The sequence below is a fragment of the Panthera uncia genome, chromosome B1 (genome assembly GCF_023721935.1).
Source record: "Panthera uncia isolate 11264 chromosome B1, Puncia_PCG_1.0, whole genome shotgun sequence".
NCBI lineage: Eukaryota > Metazoa > Chordata > Mammalia > Carnivora > Felidae > Panthera > Panthera uncia.
In genome coordinates, this window is record NC_064811.1 from 122,543,935 (window position 1) to 122,566,663 (window position 22,729).

At 40.2% G+C, this 22,729-nt stretch overlaps 1 long non-coding RNA gene across 3 annotated transcripts in view; it reads right to left on the reverse strand.

The window, feature by feature from the left end:
• LOC125923740 (uncharacterized) overlaps positions 1-22,729 on the reverse strand; it is a 97,892-nt gene that overhangs the window by 41,478 nt on the left and 33,685 nt on the right. The window contains exons 3-4 of one of the 3 annotated variants that reach the window (XR_007458149.1): positions 16,891-17,070; positions 7,845-7,969 (exon numbers count right to left, since the gene is read on the reverse strand). The exons of 1 other annotated variant lie outside the window; for it this stretch is intronic. This is a non-coding gene — a long non-coding RNA (uncharacterized LOC125923740). Of the gene's footprint in view, positions 1-7,844; positions 7,970-15,909; positions 17,071-22,729 lie in introns of those variants that run through there. One more of the 3 variants, XR_007458147.1, reaches the window with a different exon arrangement.

Genomic DNA, 22,729 nt, shown 5'->3' on the forward strand with positions numbered 1-22,729 from the left:
ACTCCATCAGTTAAGGAGAAGTGCACTTTACTAAAAGTCACTCATGTCCACCAGTTCATGACTTGTGAAACAAATTTGCTTGTTTTCTTGCAACTTACAGAAATGAAAATTGACCAGGAAAGTGAGACATAATAATATCATATTTTTTCTAGAAATAATACAAGTCGATACACTATTTTCAATGGACAGAACAAGAGCCTTAAAGGCAACCCACACATTTTGATCCAACAAATCCAATTCCGGAAATCTACCCCAAAAATAATCTGAGAAGCAAGTTATATGCTAAAGATGTGAATTTCCAGGGTTTTTTTTTTTCAATAATAGGAAAAAGTAGTATATCCTAAGAAATGTCTGAGTATGGCATCCGTCTAAAACAGAGCCTGGGACACAGATTCAGGCAGGTAGCTTATTTGAAAGGTGACTCTAGGAAACAGTAAAGGAGATGGAAGATTAAGAGAGAGAAGGGAAAAAAAGCAACAGATGGTCTATTTTGAGCTATAGGTAACTGGGGTGTGGTACTGCTGGGGACCCTCTGAAGAACCTGATTTTGTGCATCTCAAAGTTGGAGGACACAGCCCTAAGCCCACAGGGTGTTGTCTCTTGCTCGAATTGTATCTGAGCCTTTAATAGGACATTCCAACATTTTATCAAGCTATTCACTTTCTATACTATATCACTTTCTATACTATATCACTTTCCAAGTGATATGGTATATTGTAGTATTCATGGATCTTGTGGTCATGAGCCCATCCATGGTCATACATCCTTTGCCCCCAAAACAGGTCACTTGGTCCAAGGTAAGGTTATAGAGGATCTATGTCAGTAAGTCAGGTATAGTAGGTCATGAGACACTCATAAGGGCAGAAGCACTGTGGGAAGGGAAAATAAACCCATATTCTGCTGTAAAACAAAAGAAAACAAAAAAGCGTGGGCTAAACAAAATGAATGATGAGCCTGAGTCTGAACTAAAATAAAGGCCACATAGAGAAGCACTGAAGCACTGAGGTGCCAAGCATATGAGTAAAGAAAGGCTTCTTGGACCTACAAAACCAGACCAGCCCGTTGCTGAGCACAGCTAAATGAGTGACTAACCCCATGTGGAGCAAAACATCTAATCCCAGCCTGGCCCAAATTCCTGACCCAGAGGATGGTAAGAAATAATAAACCATTTTTGTTTTGAGCCACTAAGTTTTGGGATGACTTACCAGTTGCAAGAAGCCAGTAGCTTCTGTTTTCGTGCTCTTGGAATGCTACCTCTTAGAACCCAGCTACCATGTAAACAGTCTGACTACTCTGAGACCATTATGCTATGAAGAAGCCCAAGCTAATAAGTAGAGGGGCATTATGGAGGAGCTCCAAACTCCCTAGCCAATAGTCCTAGCTCAGTTAGAATCAAGTAATGCAAAAAATCAAGCAGGCAAGCAAGCAAGAGAATAAAAAGAATCAAGTAATGCAGAAGAACTACCTATGCAATCCACAGAATCATGAAAAATTTTAAAACAAAACAACACAAAAGAAGCATTGTTGTTTTAAACCCTTAAATTTTTGTTATGGTCTGTTACATTGCAGTAGATCATTGAAACATATGGCTACTCCGTTCTTGGGCCTATTGCACAAGCATTGACAGAGGTTGGCTAACATCCCCCAGATGCATTTGTCCATTCTATTGTCAAGTGATTCCTCTGCCGTGGATGCTTCCTAGCAGATACTGGAGAGCACAAAGATTTTTTGTGCCCACACTCATAGTTCTATCTGCCTCACTCTTTTCCCAGATCTTTTACTTCAGTCTTCCAATCTTGTTCTGTTCAGGCCCCTGACCAACAAGCCAAGACATTTGCCAATACTCAGACCATTTCTGTCATACAAAAATAACAGAAGTGTACTGCTGAAAGATCTGGGAGATCTGGGAGGATTTCATCTCATTACTGCCCTATAGGGTATACTCCAAGGAGGGACAATAGTCCCAGAAGCCCATTTTCAGATATCACCAACATATTGAGCCAACCCATCCATGAACCAGGCTGAATGGTTTTCTCCTGTTTTTGGTTGGTCATAGAGAATTCCTCCAGAAGCTATGGGGTGAGCTGAGGGAAAGGTATGGTTGCAAGAGAAGTAGGTAACATGGAAGGCAGGGCTAGTTAACATTGTAACTTTATGCCCTCTGATTAGTTCCCAGATGTACTATATTATCATATAATACTGCAGCTTTCTTTCCAACGTTATGATTTGGGGGCTCCAACTCATGACAAAGTTCCTGATAGGCAGTTTCAATCACATAGTTATTTGATACCTCCATTGTCAGGCATTCAATTTCTGCTATAGTACCATTCTAAAAAAAATTTTTTTTAACGTTTATTTCTGAAGGAGAGAGTGAGAGGAAGAGAGACAGAGCATGAGCAGGGGAGGGGCAGAGAGAGAGGGAGACAGAATCTGAGGCAGGCTCCAGGCTCTGAGCTGTCAGCACAGAGACCGATGTGGGGGTCCAACTACAAACCATGAGATCATGACCTCAGCCGAAGTCGGACGCTTAACTGACTGAGCCACCCAGGCACGCCTACTATAGTAGCATTCTAGAAGCTTATCCTTTCCTGTCCATTATGGGACTCCTCTGATGGGTAATCTTTGCCCTGGGTTCCTCATTGGCCTAGCAAAGACTTTCTCAGAGACTCTTAATTATTGCAATGTTACTATCACCAACAATAAGGCTTTGTTGTCATCTGGTTGTTAAGTGATTGGTTCCTAATAAACAATTCCAGCCTGAATGTCTATTTTCTAGAACCACCTTTGTACTCCCTGTCTTAGATACAGACTTGAGTGCAAGTCTACTTCGGAAATGGTCTCAGGAAGCAGAGTAAAGGAATAGGAGAGAGAAAGCAAAGGAGGGAAAGTTAATTAAGGGTAAATTTTTAAGTGGTGGGCAATTAGGGCTCAATCTCTTTGTGGATTCTTGCAGGAATCATGTAAATGCACTTCAGGATTATTCTCCCAAAGAACAGGAAACTGGCATATTTATATGCCAGCTCCCACTCCTTTATTAGTTGAGGGTTGTTCCCAAGGATGTTAATTCTTCTTGCTCTTAATACTTCTATAGAACCTAAGAAATGTCTTAAAAGCACACATTTCTTCATACTCAATCCCCTGGCCTCTTATTCAGGGCTTTTCACTACCAGAGCAAGTCTAATAAAAGGGTAGAGGTAAGTGTTCACTTCTAGCAGGCACTTCCAGAAAGATACCAGAAAAGGCCTTTGTGACTAAACAATGGACCTCCAACAGCTTGGGGATGCTGGAAATGACCTTCACTTGATAGAAATGAGACCTCATATGCAAGATCCCTTGGGGAGGAAACTGACAGAGCCCATCCAAAGCTTGAACAACCTAGAAGAGATCATAATAGAGGGCTGGGGAGGGACTGCATGGAGGGAATGGTGGGGTATCATGGAGAGGAACAAGGAACTAAGAAGAAATTGTTAAAGGCTCTGTATTTCTTTCCTATGGCTGCTGTAACAAAACACCACAAACTGGGTGGCTTAAAACTGCAAACATTTATCTAGATTCCACAAGTCCAAAATCAAGATGTTGGTAAGGTTGTTTCCTTCTGAAGTCTCTTAGGAAAAATCGTCCCATGCCTTTCTCCTAGCTTCTGGTGGTTGCCAATACCTGGCATTCATTGGTTTGTAGATATATCACTTCATTCTCTGCCTCTGTCTTCATATGTTGTCTTCCCTTTGTGTGTCTATGTATCTGAGTCCAAATTTCCCTCTGCTTATAAGAACAACAGCTATTGGATTAAGGCCCAATCTAATCCAGCATGGTTTCATTTTTACTTGATTACAACTGCAAAAACATTATTTCCAAATAAGGTAATACTCTGAGGTTCCTGGTGGACATGGATTTGGGGTGGGGGGGGGGCAGGGAGGAACACTCTTCAAGACAGGGCAGTCTCCAAAGACAAATAACTAACCAAATAGCTCTGTTCTTTTGGCCACATGGATATGTGGCTTCAGGGGCCAAGAGAGTAGAAATTATTACACATTTATCATGTTTTGCATCATTGGACAACTGGACCATCAAAGTCTTCTCCTTGCATGTGCCAGAGCTAAAGTACAGTGGTAACCATGCCAAGAACATTCTCTAGTTCAGTGGCTTCTAAACTCCTTTATCCAAATAACCCTTTGTTCAAATGAAACACTAAGTGTGTTCAGATAAATATAACGGATTAAAGCTGTTCTGAAAGAAGTGGAGCTTACAGGACCAGGGTCTCCTGCTCCTGGATCAGATCATGAGGAAAGGAGCTTCACAGAATACTATTGGAAGTCCACTTTTACATTTCTCTGTTTAGTTCAGGAAGCAAGTGATAAGTACTGCTAACAGTAAAATAAGTACATAGGGGCTAAGAGAAGAGGTAAAGAGAAGAACAAGGTAGGGGCACATGGCTGACTCTGTTGGTTAAGCGTCCGACTTTGGTTCAGGTCACGATCTCTTGGTTCGTGGGTTTGACCCCCACATTGAGCTCTGGTGCTGACAGCTCAGAGCCTGGAGCCTGCTTCAGATTCTGTGTCTCCCCCTCTCTCTGCCCTTCCCCTGCTCTCTCTCTCTCTGTCTCTCTCCCTCAAAAATAAATAAACATTTAAAAAGAGATAGAGAGGGAGAAGAACAAGGTAAATTTAAAAAGGGCTGGAGGAGAGATAGTTATGGCCACCTGATGTATTTGGTTGCAAAAAGGAGAGGAAAAACACAAAAATAACAATCTATGGCCTCTTGGTAATACCAGAGGAGAGGGGGAAAGGGTAAAGAGAAGAAGAAGAAAGGACGTCCTTCTATAATGATTTAGAGTGGTAGGTAGTATTTTATGGCCCTATGATGGACTAATGGATAAAGCTCTAGAGTTTCCTGGGTCAAGTTTGAGGCAATGAGCTACAAAGTGCAGGCAAGTTTATACTGAATGACTTTGAGATCTTCTGTTTCCCAAATAAGTGGATAAACAGAAGACTTTAGTCTCCACACTCATTAATCTAATACCTTCTGTGAGCACTGAGCATACATACAAGGCCAAATAAAAGCATTCAATATAAATAAATCAATAATAATTTATATCTTTTGATCTCTCCAAAGAGAACTGTTTATATGTGGAGAAAAAAATAAATAAATTGACATTTAAAGAAAGAGCCGTCCTTCCTCACAAACACATGGAACGTTTGTTTTTGTTTTTGTTTTTTTTTTTTTTTTGGAAGTGAGACACTAAGCCATTTTATGTGTCTTTAGAGTCTTCACCAAAGCGGGGAATTATCTGTCAATAAGCCAAGGCATGTGAGTCAATGGATCAGTTAGCTTTTGCTAAAGTCATACTCCCAAGAAAGCACTTTGTTGTGTCTTCTTAAATAGTGTAGTGGTTTAACCTATTAATTCTCATGTCTTAAAACTAACTGACTCTGATATAGGGGAAAGTGGTAGTTGGGGACAATTCTGATATCAAAAGGTTGCTAAGCAGTATTACAATTTTGCAAAGAGACCTGAATAAATGATATTTTGTTCAATGAGCACTGTGCCACCAATTCCACCTCTTTGAATACTTCTCAGTGCAACACTCTTCTTGTAGAGGGGCTTGATCAGCTTGGGCTACTACTACGACAAAATACCACAGGCTGGGTGACTAAAACAACAGACAGCTATTTCTCACAGCTCTAGAGGCTGGGAGGTCTGAGATCAAGGTGCTCACAGACTCAGTGTCTGGGTGAGAGTTTCTTCCCAGCTTGCACATGGTCACCTTTTGCTGTATCCTCACCTGGCAGAGAGAGAGAGATGAGGCTGTTTTGCTCTTCTTATAAAGACACTCATTTCATCATAGTGGCTCCACCCTCAAGGCCTCATCTAAACCTAAATACCTCCCACAGGCTTCACCTCCAAATACCATCATATGGGGGTTAGGGCTTCAACATATAAATTTGGGGTCACACAAACATTCAAACCATAGCAGGGGCTTTTCATCTTTTTGAGTCATGGACCTCTCTGGAAGTCTAGTGAATAATACTCTTAATGAATTCTTTCAAATGCATAGAATATGTTCCCCGGAAATGAGGTGTCTGGGTGGCTCAGTTGGGTAAGCATCTGACTCTTGGTCTTGGCTTAGGTCATGATCTCAGAGATGGAGCCCCGACTGAGGCCCTGTCAGGCTCCGTGTGGAACCTGCTTAGGATTCTCTTTCTCCCTCTCTCTCTGCCCCTCCCCCATCTCTCTCTCTCTCTCTCTCTCTCTCTAAAGAAAAAAAAATTATATATATATATATATATATATATATATATATATATTCCTGGGAAAAATAGAAAAGCTACAATACACATGCCTGTGTGTATGTATGCACCCACATATACCCATCATACATATGACAGTAAACAGTACTGGAGATAGAATTACAGTTTAGGTATCAACTCTGCATTCAAAAAAAACCAAAAAACAAAAAATAAATAATAAAATAAAATACATAGAATTATAAGAATACCCATTACATTAAAATACAGTTGTCACTCCATTCCCCCCCCCAAAAAAATACAGTTATCAGAGTATTTTTTTTTATTTTGTGATAGGGCAATATATGTCTTTTGTACTAACACATTAAATAATAAAATCTAGTGGCAGGTCAAACAACTGTCATAATGTCAAAGGGGTGATAAGTATAGATGATATCTTGGGAGATCTTTCAATAACTGTAATATGATGTGAAAATATCTGGGATTTCTATTGGTGATAAGGCCATAGGTACAGCTAACACTACTATGAGGTGTTGCCTTTATTCATAATTGAAGGAAATGCTAATTATCAGTTGGAAGTGCAAAATAAAAATGCAATTTTTTTCCCATCCGCATACTCAGCACCCAGATTGAAAACTCCTCTCTTTGATTTCAAAAGTTCTCCTTTCCTCAGTCCTCACAGGGCCTGGATGAAGAAACACACCTTCATAAACCCCTCCTTTTACAGTTCCCGCTGGCAGCTCTCTGAATGAGGATTATTCGTTATCTCACCTCCACCACTTTGGCTAGGGCGCTGCGCATCAGAGGCTACCATTCCTGGGGTATGGAGAGGAAGGTTGTAGTTACCATTTCCCAGACGATGCCCTGAACCCAGGATGCAATAAAAAGAGGGAGAGAAGAGAATGAACATTTACCGAGAACCTACTATGTGCCTGGTACTCTCGTAGGCACTTTATATTCATTATCTTAAGATGCCCTTAGGAAACAGAAAGAAAATGGGTTGGAGTGGATAAATGGGCTGTTGCCAGTTAGCAAATGACTGTCCTTGGTTTTGAATCCAAGTCTGTCTAATTCTAAAGTGCACAATCTTTTTTTAGTACGTCATGGATTGCTGACACTGGGTTGACCTCTTGACCATTCAAAATCAGATTCCTTATCTGGATATAATGATATTGTGGATCATTTGAGAATATGCATACAAGTGTCCTGTAAACTATAAAACACTTAGCACATGTTACTGCTGTTGTAATCATATGTCACTGTTGTTCTTACTATCATCAGAAATTTGGTATACAATAACTTCTGAAATCACTGAAAATCCTGGGCACCTAGACAATTCCCTTAAAAATGAGCCAAAGTAAGGAAAATTATGTCACAGTATATTCTGTCACAGAGCTATTCTGATTTTTCCTGGTAATTACTTTATTATTTAAGGAAATTGGGTCTTTCCTAGTAAGGAAAATAATTTGCAAACTACATCCCACTTACTTAATAAAATATTCAATTTCTAAGAACTATGTAAAGCAAGAAAAAAGTAATAAAGTTCATAATCTATGATAAGAAAATCTCTTATTCAACGCTGAGGTAAGATAAGCTTTATTCAAGGGGTCAAAATTTCTCAATTCTGGGGCAGCAGCTCTGTGAAAATGGATGTGCAATATCTTCTCAAGTGCAAACTCGTTCTTGATTTTTTTCCACAAAGTTTTCATTGTGATGTGTATTCCCTTAAAATAAAATGGATTGTTTTATAAGTTTTTAATATTATTTTCTCCTGTTTACAAAAATAACCTCTGCTTATTATAGAGGGGATAAAGAGAAGTGCAGATGAAAATTAAAATACCAGAGATAAGCAATGTCAACTTGCTGTGTAAACTTTTCAGCTGATTTTTAAACATTCCAATAAATTCAATACTTTTCTTTTGAACTCTGACTCCTTTTAGCAAGCAGACTCCCTTTTAGGGGATTTAGCAATAGTGACTTTCTATATAAGGGACAAAATTAACTTCCCTGATAAAAGGAATATGTTCCAACGATCCAACCATACAGCAACAGTTCAAAAAATATAGAAGATCTGGGGCACCTGGGTGGTTCAGTCAGTTAAGGTCCAACTCTTGATTTTGGCTCAGGTCATGATCTCACTACTCATGGGTTAGGGCCCTGCATTGGGCTCTGCACAAACAGCACAGCGCGGAGCCTGCGTGGGATTCTCTCTCTCCTCTCTCTCTCTGCCCTTCTCTCTCTCTCTCAGAATGAATAAATAAATAAACTTTTAAAATGTATATATAGAACCATGGATCTCTAAAAAGACACTCTTTTAAAAAAAGACACTTAGAAAAGTTACCATCTGAAACTCAAAAGGAGTACAATTGTGTCAAAATATATGTGAGGACCTTGGGGAGAGGCAGCAGAGGACAGAGTTGGGTAAGAGAGGAAGGGAGAGGGTCACATGCCCCAGACACATGTCCTATTTCCTGCCCTCCAGATGGCTCTCCCACTTGTAATCGTGTGAGGGAGCTCCTCACCCCCATCCTCACTGTGGGGTAGGGATAAGAAGAGGCAAAGCTATGCCCCAGTCCTTCTGACCTTCCTTCTTCTCACTCTGCAAAGCAAAATTGGTATTCAAGTCTTCATGATCCAGTGAGTTAAATAAAATGTAATTTCTGGGGCCTGCAGAGGCTCATTTTCTCACCAGTTTGCCAATTCTTTTAACCAGGGCTGCCTTTCACTTCGGAAATAGAAATAACGAGGTTCATTTCCGAAAGTGTGGCTGAAGTAATATTGCAGCATAAATATGTTTTAATAAAAGTGTAATCAGGTAAGATGGGAAGCCATTTTCGAATATGTATGAGGGCAGGGTACCCTGGGCAAGAAGAGGCTTGAAATGAGGAAATTCATGAAGATACGATGTTTCCCAGAATAAACTTTGTTTATTTTTAGCCAACAGAGAACAAATAAAAGCCAAGCCAAATTATTTTTGTCGTTCAATTGCAAACATAGATGACACTGTGTACATAACTCCAAAGATGTGCCCGTATGCACAATGCTGGTAGCTAACACACAGGGCCTCCCTTACATTCTTTCGTTAAAACCCAAGATCCTGGAGCTGAACGTGATTTTTTAAAAATCATCTAGTCCAACCCCCTCATTTTCAGAAGAGGAAAGCAAATTCCAAAAAGTTAAATAAATTGCTAAAGATCGGTTCCCTAGTTAATGATTAGAATGCAGGCCCCCATGGAACTTACTGCAATCTTACTTGTATTTTGCTCATGGTCTCTCTATGCCAAGTTCAACATTAAGAGGCTCACACAAACACTAAATGGGATTGACCTATACAAGGTTGCTGACCTACACCTGTTTTTACTCAAGATATTGTTGTTGCCCACTGTTTCTTTATAACACTATACAATGACATTAAAGAATTAATGACATATACAAAAGATAGAGTAACTATGGTTAATTTTATATGTCAGCTTGACTGGGCCACAGGGTGCCCAGCTATTTGGTTAAACATTATTCTGGGTATTTCAGTGAGAGAGTTTTAGGTGAGATTAACATTTAAATTGACATACTTGAAAGAAGCAGATTATCCTCCCTAGTGTGGGTGGGCCCCATCTAATTAGTTGAAGATCTCAATAAAACGAAATACTAACCTTCACCCAAGTAAGAGAAGAATTCCTTCCTGACAGTTCAAACTGAGATATCAATTTTTTTTCCTGCCTTTGAACTCAAAATGAAATATCAGCTTTCCTGTGTCTCCAATATGCTAGCCTTCAGATTAGAACCATACCAATGAATCTGCTGGTTCTCTGGCATATAGACTCACACTAGAACTAAACTATTGGCTTTCCTGAGTCTCTAGCTTGTCAGTTTATCCTGCAAATCTTAGGACTTTCCAGTCTTTATGATCATGTGAGTCAATTTCCAATAATAAATAAACTAATCAATGAATAAATGAATACCTTATTGGTTCTAATCCCCTGAAGAATCCTAATACAGTACCTTTCCTAATGTTCAGATGTTGTGTTTCTCAGGTATCTCAAAATGCACATTCAAGGAAATTTTATGAGCTTTTGCCCAGATGTCAACATAAATCATTTGGTGCCATCACCATAGTTCATATACATTAAAGAAAAAAGGAGTAGAATAAACATGAACTCCCAAAAGTCATTGCTAAAATGAATATTGTACTATTCCAGTTGTCTTATGTTGATCGTCTGAGAAATATGGAGATTAAGTTCCTGGACTGGTAAAATTTTATTACTAGATCAGAAGTTCTCTGGGAAAATAAGTTAGGCTAGAAGTGATTGGCCAGAAAATGGGAAGAGAAAGAAGAGTCTGATAAAAAAAAAATAGCAATAACTAGCATTTATTTGGTGCCTACTGTACTCCAGACACTTGGCAATCAATTATTTATCCAACAGATATTATCGAGAACTTTTTATGTGCCAGATATTATTCAGGGTGCTAGGGATACAGCTTTGTAAAAATAGACTTGATTTCCTGCTCTTATGGATCTTACAGTTTAGAGAAGGAAGATAGACAAGTAACAAATGTTATGGAGAAAAATAAAGCAGGGAGGAGACAGAGGCAGTACAACTGGAAGGGATCATAATTTTTGGTAGGGTTGTCAGAGAAGACATTACCAAAACCAAGGTAACATTTGATAATAGAGCTGAATGAAGGAAGTGAGGGAACAAGTCATATGGGGGACATTTTTCAGGCATTGGAATCAGTAAGTGCAAATGGCCTAAAGCAGATGGATGTTTGCGTGTTCAAAGAACAGCAAGAAAATCAGTGGGGCTGGGGCTGAGTTTTTAGCAAGGCAAACGCAGTAGAAGAGAAGGTCGTAAAAATAATGATAGTAATAGTGACATGTTAGTAATAGTGTCTAAGTGAGATAACTGGGGCTCAGAGTGGTTTGTAACTTTCCCACAACTTAGCTAGTAGATGATGGAGGCTGGCATAGACCTAGGTATATCCACCTGGGTGAAAAGCTTTGACTCTTTCCACTTTATTACATTGTTTCTCCAGAAAAATCTTCAATATTCTCCAATTGTTTTGTGTATCCCTAGCATAGTATTTTCAGTAAATATTTGCCTTTTTTTTTTACTACCCAACATATCACATATCCTTCCTACTTGGAGGGAAATCCCCAATGTGTGAATCTTGGCTTGCCATAATGAAACCAAATGTCCAGACAGTTCCTTCTCCCTAGCCCACAGCAGTTGGAGGGAGAGCATGGGGCCTGGGTCAACTTGATGCCTACACCCAGACTTTGAACCTTGAGGGTGTAGTCCAAAAAGGCAGGGTTACACAGCCAGATGGGGTGTCTAGCAAATCTAGACAAGCAGCAGTGTCCAGCAGAGGCAGTGGCAGGAGTAGCACTCTGACCAGAGGTGCCTACAGCAGGACCTTGGTTGTATTGCTTGATGCCTCCCCTTTTCTCAGCCTGGTTTTATCGCTGCTAATGATGTTGCAAGACAAAAGAGGTGAGGGAACATCTCCCTTAGTTCCAATGATGTATTCTTGTTGGGAAAAACTGTTGCAAGACTTTGGAATGGAAAAAAAAAAGATTATTGAGTGTACTCTTTAAAATGTTTGTTCCTTTGTTTATCTTGAGAGAGAGAGAGAGAGATAGAGAGAGAGAGCATGAGCAGGGAGGGGCAAAAAGAGAGAGGGAGAAGAGAATCCCAAGCAGGTTCTGCACCATCACCACAGAGCTCACGAATTGTGAGATCATGACCTGAGCCAAAATCAAGGGTCTGACACTTAATTGACCGAACCACCCAGGTGCCCCTTGAGTGTCCTCTTTAATGTACTCTTCCCAGCTATCTCTGCCTTTTATCATTTTTGAGCTATTTTACAACTCAGTAATTTGTAGAAAGCTGGAAATAATACCAAAGATTCTTCTCCATACAAATACAAATCAGTTGTGTCAGAAAGAATGCATTCCCACTTTCTTATATAATTGTGTGGTACTTTGAATTCACCTTTCAACCAGTTATAACTTCTCATCAAGTTCCCCCAGTACTTAATGAGTGAAAATCTATGCCATATCATATTTATTTGTCAATTCATTTCATTATTTTTTATCTGCCGATATGTGTATGGTACCTTAGAGTTTTTCAACCAGTAACATCTTACTGGTGCCCTTAACAATTATTAAGTTATGGGGGCCTGAGTGGTTCAGTCAGTTAAGCATCCAGCTTCAGCTCAGGTCATGATCTAGCTGTTGGTGAGTTCGAGCCCCACGTCGGGCTCTGTGCTGACAGCCCAGAGCCTGGAGCCTGCTTAGGATTCTGTTTCTCCTTCTCTCTCTCTGCCCCTCCCCCTCTAGGCACTCTGTCTCTATCTCTCTCTCAAACATAAATAAACATTTTAAAAATAAAAAAATAAACCAATAAGTTAAATAAAATCCATGATGCATGTTCATTTTATATTTGTATCAGAGGCAGGATTTTGCCACTTGGAAATATTCTTTAACAATAATGAATAGGAAAATCACATCACTGTCCTGTCTTTGGCTTGGAGCACTCTCTCTCTCTGACCTTCACCAACCACACACAGGCATGCACTTCATGAGACTGGAGACCCAGATGCTGGTCTTAGCTCTCACCTTAACCAGTGAGTTAATTCACACAGCTTCCCTGGACTTCAAGTCCTTCATCTTTGAGATAAAGAGGATGAATTCAATATTCTTCAAGATCCAACTCAGCTCTGACTTCTTATGATTGACTATGTTACATGCCCTTAGGTGTTCTCCCCACTATCTTTTGTGAGTTTTTTGTCCTTTTCCCCAGGACCTGCTGTATTTGGTTCCCTTTATTTCCTCTCTGCCACAGCAGGGCCTATTTTCCTTCTCTTAATTTCCCAAGGTTCGATTCCTCGATATTCAGCTTCCTGTCTTCCCACATCCCGATAAACACACACACACACACACACACACACACACACACACACACACACACGAATACAAACCTCTTTATGGGAACCAAAAGACAATAACAAACTTGTAGTTATTATAGGATTACATGGAAGAAACAAGGAATTTCCACTCTGCTTTGCCATTAATCCCTCCAAAAGAACTACCTCAAAACAAAACAAACAAGCACTTCACTAAAAAATAAACTAGTTGAACAAACAAAGCACTTTGATCTCACTACTCAGTTTCACCCAGGGGTAGATAATAATAGCACAAGTGATGGGCGTTCTTTTCTCTTCTCTGTTTCCCTTGCCAACATCACACTCAGGCTTCCCCAGCTGGGGCAGGAAATGCACATCCTGAGGATCACACTGTAGCTTACATAGACAACTGCTCAGGTCTGCGCAGCAGAACTCAGAAGTTCCTGACTCTTTGCCTGTGCTTCACACAATAGACCAAGAGTCCTTGAGGTCAGTCATCCTCAGGGAATCTGCTGTTACAAAATGCTTTCATGTGTGTTTTTCTGCCAAGTTCACTTAAAAACTGAAATGGTATCTTTTCTATCTAAAGAAAAGATCCAGGAAGAAAGCCAAATTAGATTCTCCAAAGATTTGTTTCTAATAGCAACTTCTGGCCAGTGTGATGTTATTTCTAAGCTTTCTTATGGCTCATAAAATGTCATGGGGTATTTGCAGGTTGAAGGAATTGTGCCAAACAAAAAGGCAGGAAGAACTTCTAGGCCAAGGAAATCCATGTGCAAAGCATGGGCCCTTCAAAGGACCCCAGTGTTTTGAGCATGGGGAGTAAGTCGTTCGATATGGCTGCAGTAAGGGGGCTGTGGAGGGTCAGGAGGGGGAGGCAGAGAGCATTAGGAGAGGGCAAGCCTGCAAAGATAAGGGAGAGCTAGAATACAAGGGCCAAACTGCCACCTGTACTGTCAGGGAGCTCACAAAAGGAAATCTCTGTCAGATCTGCTATCTTGTTAGTTTATAATTCAACAAAACATGGTGACGTGATGTCTGAAACTTCCCCTTTGAGGTACTCGTTCAAATCAATAGCATTTCCCAGAGACAAATACAACATTCGACCCTAAACATTTGCTGGAAAGTATGTCTATGGAAAATAGATGTGTAGTTGGAATTTTTTTCTCTATGCAAACGTGTGATCATCTTTCTCTCCCCGCACCTCACTCTCCAGCATCAAGAACAAATGGAGCAATCGTCAGTAGAAGTAAACATGCATAGTTGCAGTAACTCCAAATACTTTATGGTACACTAACAACCCAAGAATTTGGATCTAAGAACATGATTGTTTTCTGTCAAGGAATTTCAAATACATATGCACTTGATTGATTTTTGGTCTCCTGGGAGATAATATGAACAGGTAATCCTTCAGTTGCCATGTTTAATGACTAGCACCAGACTCTCTGCAAGGGCATCCCTCCCATGCCTGGTCAACTTATGATGAGGAGAACTGGAAAGAGGGACTGCCATCTTGATAAACTCACATGGTTGCCTGAATCTAAAATCTCCATACTCCAAGGCACAACTAGCTCTTAAGAGACTCAAGATAGTAGTTTTGCCTTCAACATGCTCCCATCTCATACCTACCTTCGTTCTCATTCTGTTCCTTCCCCACTGAGGCAACCAGGTATCTCAGTCAGCTCAAGCTGCCATAACAAAATACATAGACTGGATGGCTTAACAGGAACTTAATGTCACAGTCTGGAGGCTGGCAACCACAATCAAGGTGCCAGCGGGGTAAATACATGGTGAGAGCCCTCTCTCCTTGAGTTTCAGACAGCTGCCATGAGCTACATCTTCACATGGCCTTTCCACTGTGCTCATCAGAGAGAGAAAGAGGAGATCTCCTTCTCCTTTTTATAAAGGCACTAATCTTATCATAAATTCCCCACCCTTATGACTTCATCTAACCTACATGCCTCTCAATGGCCACAACTCCAAATACCATCACACTGGAGGTTAAGGCTTCAACATATGAATCAGGGGACACACAAATATATAGTGCATTACATTCCACCCCTAGTCCCTCAAAAGTCGTGTCCTTTTCACATGCAAAACACATTCATTCCATCTCAATGGCCCCATAAGTCTTAACTCATTCTAGCATCAGCTCCAAAGTCTAAGGTCCAAAGTCTCATTTAAATATTATATCAGGGCACCTACGTGGCTCAGTCAGGTGAGCATCTGACTTCAGCTCAGATCATGATATCATGGTTCGTGAGTTTGAGCCCGGCATCAGGCTCTATGCTGACAGCTCAGAGCCTGGAGCCAGCTTCAGATTCTGTGTCTTCCTCTCTCTCTGTCCCTCCCCTGCTTGCACTCTGTCTCTCTAAAATAAATAAACATACATACATACATACATACATACACACATACATACATAAATAAATATCATCCCAGTTGGGGGCTCCTAGGTGGCTCAATCAGTTAAGCATCTAACTCTTGATTTCAGCTCAGGTCATGATCTCATGGTTGTGAGATCAAGCCCTGCAATGGGCTCCGTGCTGAGAATGGAGCCTGCTTGGGATTCTGTCCCTTCCTCTCCCTCTGCCCTTCCCTCACTTGTACTCTCTCTCTCTCTCAAAAAAAAAAAACATCTCAATCAGATATGGGTAAAACTTGAGAGATGATTCATCTTGAGACAAAATTCCTTTCTAGCTGTGAACCTGTGAAACCAGACAAGTGATATGCTTCCTAAGTACAATGGTGGGACAGGCATAAAATAGACACTCCTATTCCAAGAAGAAGAAAGAAGAAAGAAGGAAAGGGTGGTGGGTCCTAAGCAACTCCAAAGCCTAGCAAGGCAAATTCCATCAGATCTTAAGACTTGAGAAATCCTCTTTGTTTTGATGCTCTGCCTTCAGAACTGGGGCAGCAGCCGCACTTCCAAGGCTTTACTAGATAGGAATTGCACCCCTAATGTACCCCCAGTGTTTGGGGTTTGGTGGGGCTCCTAAGGTTCCACAGGGCAGCTGTACTCCTGAGACGTGGGTGGGATCTTCCTGGTCCACAAGACAGGCAGCCTTACCCTTTGAAACTGAGGTAGAGACAGCCTGTCTCAGGACCACTGGTGAACATGGCAGTCCTCACAATCTCTTGATCTCCTTCTGGGTCATTCCTTTCTTTCTTTGAACAAAAACACACATTCACAGCCAAACAGGCCTATGGTCTTGTCTTCTAGAATCCAAGAAGTCTGGCTGACTTTCTTCATTTTGTCCCAGCTCTGACCCTTCAGTTCAAACTGGCAGTGTTTCTTCTACAATCCCATAACTTTATTGAGTGATAGTGCATTTATGAGCTTGGTGTTCTCTTTAGAACATGCTTTATCGTTTTTTGCAATATGGGCAAGTGAGAATTATCCAAATTCCCGAGTCTGGTTCCTTTCTATGTAACAATTCCTTCTGCAATTCATCCATCTCTTCTCTCATTTTACTCTTCTTTCCTCTCTCTGTTCTCTCATTCTTCAGTCGTGGGAATCAAGCCACTCCTTCAACACTTCACTTAGAAATCTCCTCAGTTAAATATCTAATTTCATCCCTCAACAAGTTCTACCTTCCACAAACACTAGAACACAGTTCAGCCAAATCCTTTGCCACTTGATGACAAAGATCACCTTCCCTCTATATTCTAATAACATGTTCCTCATTTTAGTCTGAGACTTCCCAGAATCGCCCCTAATGTCCATATTTCTAGCATGCACCTCAAAACTCTTCCAGCCTCTTCCCATTACCCAGTGTCAAAGTATCTTCCAAGTTTTTAGCTATTTGGAGGCTGAGAAGTTCCAAGATCTACTGTTGGCAAGTTGGAGACCCAAGAGAACCAAACGTGTAAGTTCCATTCTGAGTCCAAGTCCAAAGGCTAGAGAAGATTGATGTCCCACCTAAAAGAGAAGCAGAGAAAGAGAATTCTTTCTTACTCAGCCTTTTTATGCTATTCCGGCCTTTGACAGATTGGATGAGGCTCACTCAAAAAATGGAGGACAATCTGTTTACTCAGTCTACTGATTCAAATGTTAACCTCATTCATAAACATCCTCACAGACATGCCTGGGTATAATGTTAAACCAAATATCTGGGCATCTTGGGGCCCAGTCAAGTGGACACATAAAGTTAAGCATCACACCAAGTCAATCCACCTTGACCTGCTTTCTCGTCTTTTCTTCACACGTTTAACTCTAGCTTTACCTGTTTATCACAATTTTCTGGTTTTGTCCAATAATCAGATTCTTCCTAAGATACTGCTTGATTGCCCTAAAAATTACTACTAAGCTATTGATGAGTGCAAATGATTTAACAATTATACTGTCTATTGCATTTAACTTCTCCTTAAGGAAGAAAAAAATTCCTATTGTATTGTGGTAAAATGCATATAGCATAAAATTTACCATTTTAACCATCTTAATATTTTTTTCATGTTTATTTATTTTTGAGAGAAAGGAAAACAGCATGGGCCGAGGAGGGGCAGAGAGAGAGGGAGACACAGAATCTGAAGCAGGCTCCAGGCTCTAAGCTGTCAGTACAGAGCCTGACACGGGCTCCAACTGACAAACCGTGAGATCATGACCTGAGTCTAAGTCAGATGCTTAACTGAGTCACCCAGGCACCCCACCATTTTAACCATCTTAAAATGTACAATTTAGTGAGATTAAGTACCTTCCCAATGTTGCACAGCCATCACCACTATTTCCAGAACTTTTGCAACACCCCAAAAGTAAACCCCATACCCAATAAGTAAATAGTCACTCCCTACTCCCCAGCCCCCCAGCCCCAGGCAACCACTAATCTGCTCTCTGTCTCTATGCCTATTCTTGGGTATTTCATATACATGGAATTATACACCATGTGGCTTTCTGCAGGCTTTCCTTCACTTAGCTAAGGAAGAATGTTAGAAGGTGAAATTGGAAAATAGAATATATTTTGTGATATAAACATTTTGAGGTATCTTTAAAAACACATCAACTTTCTATTTAATTATTTTACCAAGGTTTAGGGAACTCATCTGTGACCCATCTCCCCCAGACATTGCCCCAGACATTATGTTATTCTTTCTTTCCATGGAGGTTTGAAGCAGCCAAACACAAGCTAGCATCAGGCCAGTGTGCAGAATGTGAGGACACCTCAGAGGGCTCATTTCACCCCCATCAGAGAGGCCTTCCTTCTCTGCCAGTGACCTGGCAAAACCATGGGAGTCAGAAGGTCATACAGCCCTGGGGGATAAAAGGATGTTTGCCCACTGACACTTGAGGTCTTGATGAAAATAAAAGCAAGCACATCTCTGGCTGAAAAGTAAATTATTCACGGGCTTTATTTAAAAAGAAAGCATTTATATAAAAAAATGGACATCACTTGAATTCCAAAAATCATTTCCAAAAAAAAGAACATTTTAAATCAAATGTGAGTGAAAGAGACTGCATTCACAGTTCACACAGCACAGCTACTGAACTATCAAAGGATCCCAGGTTTGCTGAGATACTGATTTCTACAATGTGGGTGATTTGAAAGGATACACAGCTTTACTGGGAATGTGCTGTGCAGATGGCCAGCCCAGACTACGAGTCTGCTAAGTTTGATGGGAAACGGGCCGTTTGGCAACCCCCCAGTCTAAAGGGTCTGAGAATGGCATGCCAGAAGGCCCTGGGCCGCAGGAGTTGTTCTAAAACCCTAAGCCCCGGAGGCCCCACTTGCGGGTTTCAGCCTGTGTCACAGATTTTATGTGCTGCGAGCTTTCACAGCTTTATTTGGCCTAACCAACGTACCTAAGCAGCATCTTTACTTTCTCAGCTCTTCCTTTTTACTCATCTCCTATTTTTATTAATAACCAGACACAAAGAGGCTACCAATATTTTTAGTCCTGATTTCTACCCTGTTACTACTTATATTTTTGCCAAGATCAAAGTCTAGATTCATCTTCAAATCAGTTCATGTTGTTTTCCTGCTTCTATTTCAAAATATGGACCACATAGTCTTTATAATCTTATTTCATGATGTCTAGCTTAGACTTAATCATATACACAAGCTTCAGTAGCTCACTAAACCATGTGAGGATAAAGGAAGATGTAGGCCTAGTCTGAGCATGAAAGCTTTGATAGTTTTCTCCTTTTCAGTAGTTTCTGAGGTTTGTAACTGAACAGATTGAACCCTGGTTAAAAGTTCACAATTCCTTTTTAAATAACATCATTTCTTTTTTTATGGGGTCCGTCCGCCTAAAATGATCCCTGTGTTACAACATAGATATTTAGTCGGTTAAGCATCTGACTTTGGCTAAAGTCGTGATCTCGCGGTTCATGGGTTCAAGCCCTGTGTCAGGCTTTGTGCTGATAGCATGGAGCTAGAGCCTGGTTAGAGTTCAGTGTCTCCCTCTCTCTGTCCCTCCTCCAATCATGATCTGTCCCTCTGTCTTTCTCTCTTCCTCTCAAAAATGAATAAACATTTTTTTAAAAAGTTAAAAAAAATAAATAAATAAAAAGATATGACTACCTGGGCACCTGGGTGGCTCAATTGCTTAAGTGTCTGACTCTTGATTTCAGTTCAGGTCATGATGTTGTGAGTTCGAGTCCTGTATCAGGCTCTGAGCTGATAGTGTGGAGCCTACTTGGGATTCTCTCTCTCTCTCTCTCTCTCTCTGCCCTTCACCCCCCCCCCCCCTTAAAATAAATAAATATACTTAAAAAATTTTTTTAATTCAAAAGACATGACGACAAGGCCAGGTCACTGGATTTTCACAAATATACCTGAATTTATCCACAAAAATAAATATGTGCCCTTCAAATAGGTAGCAACATTCCAAGGATATTGTTATTGTTTAAAATGATTTTAGAACTCCAGTTAGGAACTGCTTTCCTTCACTCACTGAGGGGATTACTTTGAATGTCCCCAATGGTTAAAAAAAAAAAAAAAATCTTTTTCTCATCAGTATAAGTTTCATTTCCAGAAAAAACCAAGTCACTCAATAAGGCAGATGGCAATTGACTGAATAAACTGCTTTAGCCTAAATAAAAAGTGACTAAAATAGGGGCGCCTGGGTGGCGCAGTCGGTTAAGCGTCCGACTTCAGCCAGGTCACGATCTCGCGGTCCGTGAGTTCGAGCCCCGCGTCAGGCTCTGGGCTGATGGCTCGGAGCCTGGAGCCTGTTTCCGACTCTGTGTCTCCCTCTCTCTCTGCCCCTCCCCCGTTCATGCTCTGTCTCTCTCTGTCCCAAAAATAAATAAAAAACGTTGGAAAAAAAAATTTAAAAAAAAAAAAAGTGACTAAAATAGAAGACTAGCTTTTTCTTTAATATGATTCCTTACATTATTTTCAACAGTAATTTGAAAAAGTGTTCATCAAACAATAGAATGATAGCAGTATGGTGAAAGAAGTGTCTAGACCTCCAAAGCAACTCCACTGAAAAGGAGGACTTTCAATTGAATATATGGAGGGTTTTATTATTATTCTTTTAATGTTTATTTATTTTAAGAGAGAGAGATTGCAAACCGGGAGGGGCAGACAGAGAGAGAGACAGAAGATCTGAACCAGGCTCTGCACTGACAGCAGACAGCCCAATGAGGGGTTCGAACTCATAAACAGCAAGATCACGATCATAAGCCAAAGCCAGATGCTTAGCTGACTGAGCCACCCAGGCGCCCTGGAGGGTTTTATTTTTAAGAAAAATAGGCTAGCCTTGTTTCATTTTCACAGAAACACCATATTATTGGTGACTGGATAAGAGAGTTGGCTGTTTTTCAGCTTACTACAGGATATAATTTAACAATTCAATCTTTGCAGTGAACAAAATACAAAACCTGAAATACCTTCATTGAACCATGCTTTAGATATCTTCCAAACCAAAACGTTCATATGGATATACAATCTGGAAGTCAATAGATACACTCTGTGCAACCAATAAACATATTGAATGTACATATGAATATTAACAAAATATTAAAAGTTAGTTCTACCCTCTAGAATTTATACTTTTGGTTTCAAAGCCTTATTTCCAAAGCTAATTTCATTAAGCATGTTTGTTTGTGACTGGGTTGCAAGAACAGCATATATCAGAATGTCAGGCACTGTACAAATCGATTTAAACAAGTTTTGTATTTCACCCACATAGAGATATTTAATATAAATAAACCTGTGTTTATTTTTGTATTTTTTTTTTAATTTTTTTTAACGTTTATTTATTTTTGAGACAGAGAGAGACAGAGCATGAACGGGGGAGGGTCAGAGAGAGAGGGAGACACAGAATCGGAAACAGGCTCCAGGCTCTGAGCTGTCAGCACAGTGCCCGATGCGGGGCTCGAACTCACGGACCGCGAGATCATGACCTGAGCCGAAGTCCGCGCTTAACGACTGAACCACCCAGGCACCCCTATTTTTGTATTCTTATTGATGATGAAAGGAAAAGGGAAATTATTGCACGCCGGGCACCTATTATACACAAGGATTGAACATGTTACGAATTTAATCCTCTCCACATCTCTGAGCTAAATACTTTTATCCAGATTTATAGATAAAGAAACCAAGTCTTAGGGAATTTAAACAGCAGAACACTGGCACATCACTGGCAAGTGGGAAAAACACACTCAGAATTAGCTGACCATGGTCAGAGAAAGAAGTCAAAGGTCACAGCCATTTCCCCCCACCCCCCAAAAAACTGATGTTATCATTCCCCATCATCTTTTTTTCACTAATCTCAATAATTCTTTTGTCATACTTTTCTGCAAACTGAAATAGCGCAATTACCTCCTAATCTGGGAAAATAAAATGTTCTATGAATTTTTATCATGTTATTTATACAAGGAGCCTTTGGAAACCAGTTAAGTGCTTGAACCAGTTAAGTGTTTGGGTGGGACATACAAAAACAAAGCAAGCTAAATAAAGAATTGTTGGAGCAAATGAAGCAAATAAAGCAAAGGAAAAAAAATCATGATCCTTAGTTCAAAAACACTAGCAGCCTTAATCATCTATAGGGGTAATAGTTTAAACATTTAACTTATGAAAAGGATAAAGAGCAGATCCTTCAAATAAAATGTAAAAGGAAATTGAGAATCAACATCAGGATGTTTCATTTGACCTTAGAGACATATTTTACTGGTGACTCTTTTAAGAGTGTTTCTGATTTGTTGTTGTTATTGTCAATGGCCTCGATTTTCTAGCTTATCTCCCAGTTTATTTTGCCTCATATAGTTTGTTCATTTTTGCCTTTTATTTTCTTGTTCAACCCCTATTGACTGACAATTTGAAAGGAAAGAAACTAAAATAAAGCACCTGGTTTGAGTAATAAATTTTTGTAATTACCCTGATGGATAACAATCCATTTCCAAAATAAATGTAAGCTCCATAATTTACTAATGTTTTGTGAGGGTCTTACCTTATTTCTGCAGGGTTTCATGCTCATTGTCATCTGTCTTTACCATTCATCACCCAAACTAACACTAACTACCAAGCTCCTAGAAGGGGTTAAACCTGAAGTGGCTGATGTTTTGACAGTGATATGCTAAAGGAAGGAAGGAAGGAAGGAAGGAAGGAAGGAAGGAAGGAAGGAAGGAAGGAAGGAAG